Here is a 13,395-nt window from a genome sequence, read left to right on the forward strand (position 1 = left end):
CATAATCTGAGTTCAGGAATAGATTAAGAGATTTGTGGTTGAGTACGAAGAACTTAACGTGGAGAAGGCACAAGCATCAAACAATCTTCGATTCTTTAAAGAATCAAATCGCTAAATCTAAACCATAGGATGGGTTAGGGTTTTAATTCATTGTTCGTAAATTAAATGTGTTCTTATATGCAATTAACTGTTGGGGTTTTGGTGCCCCTTGCACAGCGGAAGACTTGTACAAAACAAATAAATCAGACGTAGGATCTATTTGACAGATTATGAGATTAATCAATTCACATGTTAACACAGAATTGCATGCTAGAACGCAAATAATTCATGCTTAAAGAATATAAATCCTAAATCATGAATTCTACGGTTTAGAGTTACCAATTTGATTCTCCAAAGAATCGTCGATTGCCCGCGCCTTCTCCACGATGATCTTCAATACTATACCACAGATCTTCTGACTGGTGTCCCGGACTGTATTCCGGCATCAGGGTGGGCTGATCTTATCAAAACATTAGGACTCGAATAAAGAAGACAGAACTTTCTCACGGAGGAGGAGCTGAGAGAAATTTTCGTCCCCTACACTGTAGAGAGAGGAACGAAATTTTCCTCATCAAAAAATTGTATTTTCTGTCTCTTTTATTCTCCTATTTATAATAGTTCATATTGGTCCCAGTCAGGGATCAATGGAAGGTTTTGGATATGGGCTCCCTCAATTAGCTTTTTACTAATTAAATTGAACCTACAATTTAATACAAGCTTATATTGGAATATTACAAGCAGCCACTACAGAAGTAATATTGAACTCCCCATCCAAATCCGAAATTATAAGTATTCCGGGTTTCCATTTTGTTTATTATTTATTTCCCGCGCTTAAGTTATAAATGCCCATTAATTAATTAGTCTGCTATGGACTTAATTAATTAACAACTTATTAATTCCAAGAGTAGACTTAGCAAGAAACACTTATTTATTATTCATAGAGTAATAAAACTCCAATTGGTCAGTTTCCGAATAATAAAACCTTATTCAAGTTCCTTTTGAGGACATTATCAAACGAGACTCACCTCGTGCACGATTCAACATAATAGCAAGCCTAGCACCGCTAGATAATGATCACCACTACCTAATATACCTGGATCGTTGGGTGACGAAAAACCCGCACCTTTGGTAAGTCAAAGTAGTAGATACTCAATGTCGCATGCTCAATGCTAACGTATGTAGATTAAGAAATTAATTATCAAGACCTCATCTTTCAGTAGATAGCATAAAGACTCATCTTTCTATTATATCCATTCAGTGCTATACCACACCAACGTCATCTTATTTCAATTAGGCTTAGAAATAATCGGACTGACATTGCAACCTTTCACGATAGGTAGCCAAATCCTATCTAGGTTGTGAAATTCTTCTTTTCTTTTGCAAAGCATTGCTTAGAACCGACTGTAGTACCTTAAAGTGAGCGCAACCCACGACCAGTCTACTAAGCAAAAGACTTAGGCTTTATTTACTTCTTATGCATTTAAATGTTTATAAAAGATCTTATAAAAGCACAAGCAAACACAATGTAATAATATATTGTTTCTGTTCGTGCAAACTGCTCGAATGATACTGAATCGGGTCAAAAGTGGATTGTAGAGTTTTTCCATACACAAGCAAGATTCTATTCGTGCGAACTCGATTTTATTCGTGCGAACTCGCTCGAAACATGCTTTTCAGTATACTAAACCTAACAATCTCCCACTTATACTCAAAACATTCTTTCGAGTATACCCACTGCCAAAAACTCTCCCACTTATACACAAAGCAGGTCTTGGAGCTTGATATATCGAACTACCATTCATTTCACATCATGTTTGAAACATGTTTCCACAAAGGCATTTTCTGTGAAAAATCTGCTTGTTTGTTCTCTGATAATATCTTTTCCACTACTATGTCTTTGTTGCGTACTAGATCTTTAATTAATTTCATCTCTCTATGTGAATTCTTAGCTTATGATCTTGTTTGTCCCTTGAGTTAGCCTTTGCTAGAGTAAAATTACTCATAGGCATACTCAAACTTACGATCAAAGCTACTAGGAGTATACTCCTAATGTAAACACATATAATGAGGATGACTTACTCGATCACTGATTAGTCATGAGACTTAGTCAGTGTAACCCCAAGGACATTACATGAATGACTGGTAAACTAGAATATAGCGATTAGTCTTTCTCAAGTACTATGGTATATCCATTACCTCAATCAAAGTCATTTGCCATGGTTAAAATGATATATACTTGCTATGCAAAAGCACAACTAATATCGAACTTAGTACACATCATAGCATACATGAGACATCTATCTGCAGAACTAGTCTCATAATTCTTGTTCTCACTAAGTGTCAAACGACACTTGACTAGAGACAAGACAATTCCATCTTGAATGGTAACAACCTTTTCATGGAATTTCCAATGCTAAAATGTTCCAAGCCATGTATACATATAGGATTCCTAAGAGAATCTCAACATTCTTTCTAGCAATCATAAAGAATTAGATGCTTAGAATGTAATTAGTTTATCTTAAACTGGGTAGACAACCAGTTTCCTACGCTAGATGCCAATCTTAGTTGTTTGCAACTTTTATAGATTTCATCATCGTAGAGTACCAATAATACCATATTCAATGCACTTTCAACTTCCTAGTGCTTACAACACGCTTAAGGGCACATGTTAAATTCCAAACATTTGACAATCTCGCTAAAAGACATACTCTGATTTAGATGCTTGCCTAAGACCATAAAGGCCTTCATTAGCTTCCAATCATGTGTTTCTTGCCCTTTATTACATACCCATTAGGATGTTCCATGTAGATGATTTCCTCAAGACTTCTATTAATAGAAAGCTAACTTGACAATCATAATACATACATTCTAATTTATGTAAGTTCTGATAGACAGTAGGATCGAACAAATCTTGGCACAACGACAGCGAGAATATGATATTTCTCTTTGGGCATAGCCCATTGTCACTGTCTAGCCATTTGAGATCCATATTTACACTTGCAATTATACTAACTCCCACTGACTGACACAGCCTGCAGGTAGTATTGCAAGTCTTGTAAAACATGTTGTCTATCTAAGATTGTAGTTTGGAATCTATCACCTTTTCAAGGACGAATATCCAAATGAACCAATTCTACATTGTAGTTAAAGGGATTATGTTCAAGTTAATCTAAGACCGAGTCTTGCGACACTCTTAGACCCATGAACTTGTTATGTTCCTAGGAACGCTCCCACTACGACATGGTTCATACAATCTTAGGTGTTGAAGTTGATTTTATTAGCGCAAAAGTTTCTAATGGTATGACTCTTTGGTAATGTGGAAAATTCGATATCTCTCTTTGTCCTGAGAGTTATCACAATGTTAGGCTTTTAGTTCCTCTCTTGATCTTCAAACAAGAGTTCTATCTATGAAGATTACAGAACTTATAATCTTACATCATTTGGGACAACCTTAAAACATGCCTGATCAGTACTCAACTCCAATTACTTGGATACCTTTCCAACATGCATTGGAATAACATTACACCTTGAGATGTGCTAGACTAGGGTCGCTCTAGTCCACAACTCGTGTTTTGTAGAAGGTACTGATGATGGTAGTTTCTTTAAGGTGTATATCGTTATATCTAACGCTTATCCCATCAATGATAAGATTTTCATGAGTACAACTCATCACTTAATCAAACTTGTCTTAGAAAGACTTCGATTCCTTCTTACATAACTATCCCATTCTTCAGAAGAACGCTTGGATTTGTCAATGGAGGTTAGGCTCCCACTACTGATCATAACCCATTGTTTGTCTCCTTATGGTGTAAACCATTGAGACTTGCTAGTCTTTCTATGTTGTACTTCTGTAAGCGATCTGAATCGAATGATTCTCACTTATAGTGCATCAAACAGACATTCTCGACTTTCAAGCTATTTAACAAACAAATCGTTAAAATCTTGATGGTCTGGATCAGTCTGAACAATAACTATGTATTTTCTTGGCCTTAAGACTAAGAGCCATAAATACTTTATCATTCATTGTTTAAGAAGTTGATGTGTTGTTTCATAATCAATCTTGTTGCATTTGTATCGTTTCAATACTATGATGCATTAAACATCAACCATAAAACAATAATTGAGCAAAAATAGCTCCCACTGCAACAAAAACCTAACTGGATCAAGATCTCTTACTTAGAAGTTGCATTTCCATGTAAGTCATTGTCCTTCTTTAAAAGAGGTCAATCCAACTTACAAAATATCTTCACTCGCTTCAGACAAACTTTGATGACAATTCAGGCTCTCTCATTTCCATATCTAGTCTTTTGTTCAAATGAACTAGGACTTAGGAAAAAATGCAGCCTTCATGAATTCGTCATCTATCATGTTACTTTCCTCTAACAGTAATATAACGACTAATATTCTGAAGGTTTTCTACTTTTCCGTTAAACCTTCTTGTAGTCATTTCTTATTACTTTAGGTGATGACTTGAGTTAGAAAACTATTTGAGTGATCAAAAGATTCCTCAAAACATTATGTCCCTCTAGGATATTCCAATCGAATCATCTTGACAAATTCTATTGACATCCATCTTTCCTCGTCACTAACCAGGACTTTTCTTGCTACTTAAAAGAAAATAGCTTGACATTATTCCTCAAAGAACTTGTCAAGTACATGCAAGATGCATTCTCGAACAATCTTCTTGGAATTATGTCGAGGAAATGGAGGACATGAATCAGTGAGTATAAACTCTTGTTTTAGCGATGAGAATCTTATCCATTTACGTTTCCAGTCTACATAATTTTGGCATTCGAGTTTATTTCTTTAAGGATCGCAGACAAGATACTGAATGACATAATGAAGATTTGGCAAATAAACTTATTATCACATACTTATGCTCAATACATAATCGCAAATAACCACAAAACAATTATGTATCTTGCAACTGTAAAATTAAAATTTTGTATCCTCCAGAGGAGGTCAATACGCATTAAAATCTTACATTTTTACTGGTCACAATCATCGACGAATAGTCCAGAGACCACAAGTGTGGCATGGCCGCCTAATGTTGCCTAAGCAAGACCACCGAATTTAGCATTACAGAGTCTCATTTCTTCAACACACTCCCATAACAATGCTCATGTGCTGGTAACAAGATCAAGCTATCTCATAAATCCTGTGTGAACTTCTGAATCTCGCAGTTTCTTAGGATTATTGTCCCCAAAGAGCAGGTGGCGATAATATTGGAAACCACATTCTAGTTCATACTATTTATTTTTGAGAAATCCGCCCTCATGAACTCGCTATTTCTTAGGATTATTGTCCCCACAGAGCAGGTGGCGATAATATTAGAAAAAAAGCTTCATAAATTGCAGACCAATTGATGGAGACCATATACAACGCACTTGTTGTAATTATTGCTTAGATATTTTGTATGGTTTTTGCATAATTATCACATAAGCAGATAAGGCAGATAATCCACTTATAAAGGTAAACACCAAATAAACAGATAAATCCATTTAATGCATGGCATTTAAACACACTGGATATAATTAACGACAATTATTTAATCTAGTCAAGGGAGAATCAACTAAATAATTAAGTTTTATCTTGGATAATGATTATCCAACTTCTTTTAGGATTTATCAAGATAGTGTTAACTATCTAAATCCATTTAGGATCATTCTAGATTTTATTTTGATAAAATCAAATCCTTTAATTCAAGATTACATTGATCAAGGATTATCATTATTTAAATCGTTCTAGGATATTACTAGATAGAAACGATTCCATCATAATCCATACGATAAATAAAATCCAATCAACCAAATCCAATCAACCAAGATTTATACAAATCTTACTTCTATTTAGAATAGACATCTAGAATATATCATATATTACTTAGGATTTCTTAGATAAATAAGTTTATCTAAATCCAATTAAATAAGGATTTTCTTATATATTATCTTTATCCTAATCTATCAAGGATATAAATTCAAAAGATAAGGATAACTTGGATTAATGTTTATTTTAATCCATCTAAGATTTGTCTTAATAGAATAAAATCTATTCAAATCAATAGGATAAAATAAATTAATATAAATATTTATCATAATCATCTAGGATTTATCTTGGAATAAATCTATATAAATCCATAGAATTAGATAATAATATATTATAATTATTCAAATCTATCTAAGATTTACCTAGGAATAAATCCATATAAATCTATAAGATAATAATAAAATATTATATTATCACTATCCAAATCCATCTAGAATTTATCTATGAATAAATTCATATAAATTCATAGGATAATAATAAAATAATATTATCATTATCTAAATCCAACTAGGATTTGTCTAGGAATAAATCCATATAAATCCATAGGATATAGATAAAATATTAGATTATTATTTTCCAAATATAACTAGGATTCATCTAGAAATAAAATCCATATAAATCCATTAAATAAGGAAAGAATCTAATTAATCCAAGATTTGATACAAAATCAAATCTCATATAATATATAAAATACACAAAAGATATATTCAAATCTTATTTCCATATTTATCTTGATTTATTTCCAAAATTGAATCCAAGGATTTGGAAACCCTAATCAAAATTGGAAAGCGAAGTCACGAGACGATGCGACGTCGTGCATAGGGTAAACCCTAATGTTGCGTCGTCGTATGGGATGAATCCCTAAATTTATCCGCAGATGGGGCAGCTCACGAAGGGATGCCGCTACTGCTCTACATCAACGCACCTGCATCGTCGTCGCTGCTTGCGCGTCACCTCCGACAGCCCTCTCGGCACCACTGCTGTCCGTCGACGACACAGCTGCTGTCCGGCGCTGCTGTCCAAAGACGAAGCAGTTGCTGCCGGAGCTGCTGTCTGTTGCCAACTCTCTCGCTTCCGTCGACTGTCGAGTCTGGGAACTGCCCACGAAGGACTCCCACTCGACTCGCGGGCTCGCCCAGCTCGACTTCTCCGACGCTGCTGCGTCGATTTCACTCCGTCGGCGCTGCCCGTTCACCACTGCTGCGGTGTCTTTAATTCTGGAGTCGAACCGACGTTTGAATTGACTCACAATTCATGAAATTTTTTTTTCGTTCATGCATGTATTTAGGCATGCACAAGGGTCACGAACCGCTGGTTCCGGTTCATGAACCAGCGGTTCAAGGTTCAGGAAATGCTTGAACTAGAACCGGCCTGCCTAGCTCCCGGCGGTTCCGGTTCAAGTTAAAAAAACTGGCGGTTTACGCGGCGGTTCAAAACCATCGTTTTTTGCTTGAACCGCCGGTTCCCGGCCGGTTCGACGGTTCGTCGACTTTTTTTTTGCATTTTTCAACTATTCAATTTTTAATCAAATTACATTACACTTTCAAAGTTGTTTATGTATGAAATGTGAGTAAATAAAATTGAAAAAAATACGACTAAAGTTGCAATTTTATTGAAATTGCATGTTTACAAGTTACAACAATTACAAATCGAAAACATATGCCGGTCTTGAAGTCTTAAACAAAATTTAAATGCAAATGAGACTACTAGTCAACAACTAATTACAATGACAAGAACGGCGTTGAAGTTCTTAAACGTATAAGTGTATTATATATATACTCTTAACCGGCGAAGAAGATCTTGCTACATAACTAAATTAAGGACACCTTTAGCAATTCAACTTTATATGTTGAGTTTCGTCTAACAATCAACAATTATAGTAGAATTGTCAAAAGTTTCCCTCATTTAGCCGTATAGAGAAATATACTTCATCGACTAGAGTATATACAAATACAATTATGTAATTGTATTTGCATATTTTTAAAGTAGGAATTAATGGGAAAAAAAGAAATAAAAGAAAAAGGACTTGAGCTCAACTTAAATTTAAAATTTAAGTTGAGGTGCCTACGTATCCCAATTGCTCATTTGCATTAGGGAATCAAAGTCCACGTAGTTCTCTTACCTTACTTAACTATTTGGCTTGGCCGGCGGCGGTTGACGGTTGGCCTAAGCTTCATCCCCGATGAATTCATCTTGTGATCCCTCTTGACGATCATCCCAATCATTTTCTTATTCTCGGACGTCAGCTTTGGCCCAATCATCAAGTAACATCACGACTTCCATATTTTTCGTCGAGAGCTTACTTCTTGATTCATCCAACACGCGCGAGCCAACACTAAAAGCGGACTCGACGGCTACGGTGGAAGCCGGAACAGAAAAAATCTCCTTGGCCATTGAAGCAAGGATAGGAAAATCTTTCTCGTGGGTTCCCCACCAATCGAGGACGTCGATTTGGGCGGGAGGAGTAGGACCTTCATCACCAAAGGAAAAGAGTGAATCAAAATATAAATCTAATTCACTGACCATACCTGAGGACCTTCCGCCGGTGCTGTAGTTGTATAGGTCGGCTAGTTGGGATTGCGCGTCGGGGTCATCATAATCGGCTTGAAATGCAAAGCCATAGTTATGTTGTGGAGGAGGGGGTCTTCTGACTTGGTGAGTGGTGTTATACTTGGTTTCATATTCGGTGTAGAGAGAGCGCAAGTTAAACTCGAGGTTTTGTTGCACAACTGACCGGTCCGGGAGGTTTATTTGAAAGGTTTCTGAGAGGTCGACTCCAAATTCGTCACTGGTATCGGATTGGATTGCTTGAAGGGGACCAAGATCAATTGAACTCAAATTGTTATAATAAAAATCTAAAATTCTAGAGGTACCTGCTAATTTCCATTTTGGATCCAATACCTTTGCAATCAAAAACACGTTAGGAATCTCACTGAAATACATGAGCCATTTTTCAATCATATAATACAAAACGCACATTAACTCGGGAGAAGAGGAAGCATTTTTCATTGCAGTTTTAAAACCAAGGGATATGTACATGCAATGCTCCAAAACACGAACAGCAGTGCAATAATAAACACCCGACAATTCAAAAGTAGCATTTTTAAAATATTTGAACAATTTAAATAAAGCCAAACTGTTATCCCAACAACTATGCGAAAGATATAAATCACGGTAGGGATTAGTTCTATAAAAATCACATAAAGCATCTTTATGTGTCAAAGTAGAATTCAGACAATCATATGTCGAATTCCATCTATGAGACACATCCATAGTAAAATTCGTGGACCTGACATTCTTTTGATGGCAATATTTCTTTCATGCTTTGCCAATAGGTGGCTTTTGATGGATTAATCTAACTGCATTTATAATAGGAGAAACATGCTTTTGCCATAATTCAAGCACATCCTGTACACATAAATTTAAAATATGGCAAATGCATCTTTGATGAAAATACTTACCTCCAATTACCGGTGTACAAGCCGCAATCAAATTGGCGATACTTGCGGTGTTGGCAGTTGTATTATCAAAACCAATAGAAAATATCTTGTTGCATAACTGAAACTCATTCAACACTTGTATAATCAAAGAAGCAATTTCGGGTGCAGTGTGTGGAGTTTCAAATTCTCTAAGACCAATTAAACGCTTGTTCAAAGTCCAACTATTGTCCACAAAGTGAACCGTAATACCCATGTATGAATGACGGTTAAAACAATCCGTCCAAACATCTGAGCAAATGTTCACCCTGTGGCCCAAGTTAACTAAATAACGTGATAATTCTACCTTTTTCTCCAAGCATTGCCGAACGGTAGATCGTTGCACGGTCATTCTACCTATTCTTTTGATTGCTACATTCAAACCACTTTGCATAGTAACCTCGAAACTTTTGTCATCAAAAACATTAAAGGGCAAATGCTTCATAGCCGCCCATCTAGTCATTGTATCATCAAAATTCTTTTTCTCATATTTAAATAGAGGCGTACCTGACGAACTCGAGCCGGCGGGTTGGAAGTTTAGTTGGCTTTGGGTAGAGGTAGTGCCGCATTCTACCGGATGCTTTGTCACCAAATGGCGACGGAGGGTGCCATATCCACCACCGGCGGACCATTTGTACACTTTATCGCAATAGTTGCAGTAAACATAAAACTCCGAAGTCTCTTCTTGAGAGTTCGGATCGTGAGGACTTGGAATCACCACCGGGACCTTCTTGTAGTGTTTAACAAAAATGTCCGATTTCAAAGCTTTTTCCGGGTTAGCGGGTGGAGGGGGAGACATCTCCTCATTTCCGCCGGTGCTAGAAGGAATACGAGAATGTGATCTATCCTCGTTGTTGTCCGAGTCCGACGATATAGTAACGTCGAACTCCTCATCTTGTTGGGAACGACCTCCCCTACCCCCACCTTGTTGCATTTCAGCAAGTAGCATGGCGGTCCTATGATCTTCTTCCATCTACAAATATTATGTACGTAGAAGTTAAAAGTATGAACGGAAAAAAAAATTATGAAATTTTGAAATATGAATTGGAAAACAAATTTTTCATTACTTACTTGCATGCGTTCGGATGCCAATCGGGAAACCTCTTCCATAACATCTCGACGACTAGGTCGTCGAGATTTTGAGGGACGCGAAGTACTTTGATCTTGGGCTATTCCCTTGCCCCGATCACCAAGTCCCGATCCACCACGAGAAGAAGACATATTGATAAATAAAAATAGTATGGACTTGGAATGAAATATGTATGAAGTATAAAAGAAGTGGTAAATTATGAGCACAACAACAAATATAGTAGTGAGTAGAAAGTGTAGAATTGAAACGTAAACTTGCGCAATTAGAGAGAATGAGGAGAGAATAGATAAATGAAGATTGAGAATGAAATCCTTGTTAACATAAGAATGGGGTAAGGAAATATGAAGGAGAAGTGGGGTATTTATAGGAGTAAAATTGGATGAATTTTTTTTTTTGAAATTTTGAAATCGGCTGAACCGCCGGTTTACTGCCGAAACCGGCGGTTCATCCACGGTTTGGGTCAGAAAACCGGCGGTTTATGACCGGTTTTGCAGGCCTAAACACTGCACCTACGACCTAGCCTCTGAAAAGTCATCGGAACCGGCGGAAACCGGATGCCAAACCGGCGATTTCTGACCGAAAACCGCCGGTTAACCTAAACCCTACCTGAACCCCTACGAACCCCTAGCCTACTGAACACTATTTGACCCGTTGAACCGGCGGTTCAAACCGCCGGTTCACGGTTCAATAAATTTGCGAACCTGAACCGGCCCTTAAGACCCGGGAAACCGCCGGACGGTTCAAACCGCCGGTTCCGGTTCATGAACCGCCGGTTCCGGTTCGCCGAACCTCCGGTTTTTGAACCGTCCGGTTCGGTTTGTGCACGTTTACATGTATTCAATACCATTGGAGTTAAACTAATCATTACCACTTAATTATTATGTTATGATTACAAATAGTAGGAATTAGATTCCACATGTCACGTCTTCAACAATCACGGAAAAAGACAACGCAATTCATCCAACCACGCAATGGTCAAAAACATGCATTCAAGCAACTCACGTAACATGAAATTAATTCACATAATCAGAGCCAAAAATTGGCTCTGTTACCAATTGTTGGGGTTTTGGTGCCCCTTGCACAGCGGAAGACTTGTACAAAACAAATAAATCAGACGTAGGATCTATTTGACAGATTATGAGATTAATCAATTCACATGTTAACACAGAATTGCATGCTAGAACGCAAATAATTCATTCTTAAAGAATATAAATCCTAAATCATGAATTCTACGGTTTAGAGTTACCAATTTGATTCTCCAAAGAATCGTCGATTGCCCGTTCCTTCTCCACGATGATCTTCAATACTATACCACAGATCTTCTGACTGGTGTCCCGGACTGTATTCCGACATCAGGGTGGGCTGATCTTATCAAAACATTAGGACTCGAATAAAGAAGACAAAACTTTCTCACGGAGGAGGAGCTGAGAGAAATTTTCGTCCCCTACACTGTAGAGAGGGACGAAATTTTCCTCATCAAAAAATTGTATTTTCTGTCTATTTTATTCTCCTATTTATAATAGTTCATATTGGGCCCAGTCAGGGATCTACGGAAGGTTTTAGATATGGGCTCCCCCAATTATCTTTTTACTAATTAAATTGAACCCACAATTTAATACAAGCTTATATTGGAGTATTACGAGCAGCCACTACAGAAGTAATATTGAACTCCCCATCCAAATCCGAAATTATAAGTATTCCGGGTTTCTATTTTGTTTATTATTTATTTCCCGAGCTTAAGATATAAATGTCCATTAATTAATTAAAGTCTGCTATGGACTTAATTAATTAACATCTTATTAATTCCAAGAGTAGACTTACCAAGAAACACTTATTTATTATTTATAGAGTAATAAAACTCCAACTGGCCAGTTTCCGAATAATAAAACCTTGTTCAAGCTCCTCTTGAGGACATTATCAAACGAGACTCACCTCGTGCACGATTCAACATAATAGCAAGCCTAGCACCGCTAGATAATGATCACCACTACCTAATATACCTGGATCGTTGGGTGACGAAAAACCCGCACCTTTGGTAAGTCAAAGTAGTAGATACTCAATGTCGCATGCTCAATGCTAACGTATGTAGATTAAGAAATTAATTATCAAGACCTCGTCTTTCAGTAGATAACATAAAGACTCGTCTTGCTGTTAGAACCATTCAGTGCTATACCACACCAACGTCATCTTATTTCAATAAGGCTTAGAAATAATCGGACTGACATTGCAACCTTTCACGATAGGTAGCCAAATCCTATCTAGGTTGTGAAATTCTTCTTTTCTTTTGCAAAGCATTGCTTAGAACCGACTGTAGTACCTTAAAGTGAGCGCAGCCCACGACCAGTCTACTAAGCAAAAGACTTAGGCTTTGTTTACTTCTTATGCATTTAAATGTTTATAAAACATCTTATAAACGCACAAGCAAACACAATGTAATAATATATTGATTCTATTCGTGCAAACTGCTCGAATGATACTGAATCGGGTCAAAAGTGGATTGTAGAGTTTTTCTGTACACAAGCAAGATTCTATTCGTGCGAACTCGCTCGAAACATGCTTTTCAGTATACTAAACCTAACAATAACTATTTAGCATGTGAATTAATTAATCCTATAATCGGTCAAATAAATCCTATGTCTGATTTATTTGTTTATGTAAGTTTTCTGGTATGCAAGAGGCATCATAAACCCAACAATTGTGCCAATTAAGGTTGATAGTCAACAAGTAACTCAATCTGACCGGCTAGAATAGATGAGGCAAACATATCCCTCATATATGCTTCGCAAAGTCGAATGACCACAAACTTCTATCCATTACCTATAGAATAGCAAGCTTCCATATTAAAGTAATCATATACTCCTTCCGTCCCAAGAAAAATGATCCCCTTCTAAGTGGCGTGAGAATTTATGCAACTTTATTTTGTATATGAAGTGGAGAGAATAAATTAAAATGAGTATAAAATGG

Source organism: Salvia splendens, chromosome 2 (assembly GCF_004379255.2).
Source record: "Salvia splendens isolate huo1 chromosome 2, SspV2, whole genome shotgun sequence".
In the NCBI taxonomy this organism is placed as follows: domain Eukaryota; kingdom Viridiplantae; phylum Streptophyta; class Magnoliopsida; order Lamiales; family Lamiaceae; genus Salvia; species Salvia splendens.